Raw genomic sequence first — 2108 nt, 5'->3', positions numbered from 1 at the left:
CCTTGAAGACTGACAGTTTTATGTGTTGCTACCATGTTATTATGTGTCGCTGCTCTGCCGGTAGCTATAATATTTCAGAAACATTTACTTGCAGACATAAAGGGTGAATGAGGATGGGGGCGGAGGGAGGGAGAGGTGAGGTTGCATCACTTTTTAATGGGGTGCAAAACATGCCCATCGTGGCACTAACTTTCTCTCTTTTCTTTATTGCTCTTCTGTGTCCATGATTTCCATGAAAGAGCCTTGAATAAAATCTCTCGCTTGAGAAACACATCTGTCAGGTGATGTCAACGCCTGGCTTACTCCTTTTCCTGTTGGGTGGCAAACGTGGCATTCTCTCACAGTCCTGGAATGCTGACATGGTCGAGTGGCGGGAGCCAAACACAGGTAGGGTCAAGCTGAAAAAAACAACAGGGCCTTCTGTCCCCGGCTTCACTTGGGAGGGAGTGGGAAGAACCCAAAGCAACTTATTGTCGCTGCTGCTATGTGCATTTTTTTAAAAAAGGGGGTATGGTAGAGATAAGAAAACACGACACCAAACAGCTTCCCGTCAGCTGTGGGGACGCCCATCCGTCAAGATATTCCCACCGCGCGTCGCGTTGGAGACGTTTGCCTCGGGATGAGCAGGAATTCGGATTTGACCCTCACCCCTCAACATTTCTGGAACGGGATGAAAGCGCCTTATCTGAGCATGTAAGAATATTTCTGGCACTGAAGGCCGAAGACTAAAATCCAGAGTAAAAATAAATACTCGTGGAAGGGAAGGAGACAGTGAGGTTAAGGGTTCGATCAGATATGAAGCCCTCAGCTCGCTGAGTCCACCGCACCCTCATTCCGTTCTGTCCGGTGTTCGTGAGCTGATCTTTGCAACAGCAAACAGAGCCTCCCTCTTTACTCTTCCTGCTTTTGTGCTGAACGGTAGAAGATGACAATTCTGTTCGTTTATGCAGACACATATAAACAACATATGCAAAATAGGATTAAGTAAGCCGGTTCGAAGTGTGGAATCAGATATGAGAGTGTCCACTATTTCCCAGACCTCGGTGTTTGGTTATGTATAGTATCTGATTCTAGTGAATAGTCATAATTATTATTAGAAGAAGTTTTAAAAATAGTAATAGACGTTTTAAAAATAGTAGCCATAGAATGAATTTGGTATTTTATGATGAAACAGACTCTGGGGAAGGACAGTGGATGCGACAAACACATGCTCATACACACGCATACTTTTTTAAAGAAAAAAATGTTATCACTCCAGCATAGATTAAACTTAAGGATCAGGGTTTTAGTCACCTAGTGACTTTCCAGGTGGGTCCTCTGGGCTGCTGGAGGTCACAGGGAGGATGCCCAGGCTTTCCCTGTGGTTCTCAGGGTTTGCACGGTTGACTGTTCCTAATCAGAGGGCCCCTCGCTGACACACTGAGTTCCTCTGAAGCAGGACGCCCGGAGGCCCTTGGGGAAATGAAGCATGTGGTTACTCTCAGCAGACATTCCGTCTCTGCTTGATGACTGTGGAGCGACTGAGGGAGGCTTCCTGACATCCGCTGGCTTCTCTTCACCCTTGTGCTCAAGGCTCATTGCGGGTTTGGTGCTTGGAGCATTGATTCAGGGCTGACTGCTGAGGTCAAGGGCGCCCACTGTGTTATCTGTATTGCTTTTGTGTCAGCTGAAGTTTCTTTGATAACACGCCGTGAAAATACCACTTGATAACACACACCCTCTCCATATGAAGATCTGATAGATCACAAAACTACTGTAGGGAAACTTCTTGCCTGATAATGAACTTTAAAAAGTGATTTAAAGTCTCTTCTTAAAGAGCATGAGAACATATGTACACAAACTACTTAGTCATTGAAAAAAATGACCTTTATTATTTTGGAAATGCGAAGCAGAAGCTTTGAACACACTGGGAAGTGGAAGAGGGCATGACCATTTGTTCAGGATCCAAAATTGGGTTAAAACATTAAGACTATCCTTATAAGACCCCCAGCACAGACTTTTTAAAATCAGGAATGTCCCAGAAGTTTGGAACAAGTGATTGCCATAGCGCTAGCTGAAATAATATTTTGGTCACCCTCTGTCATGTTTTATCCGTGTAAATCTTTTCC

Source organism: Pteropus vampyrus, unplaced genomic scaffold (genome assembly GCF_000151845.1).
Source record: "Pteropus vampyrus isolate Shadow unplaced genomic scaffold, Pvam_2.0 Scaffold278, whole genome shotgun sequence".
Taxonomy (NCBI): Eukaryota; Metazoa; Chordata; class Mammalia; order Chiroptera; family Pteropodidae; genus Pteropus; species Pteropus vampyrus.
This window is presented reverse-complemented; position numbering follows the sequence as displayed.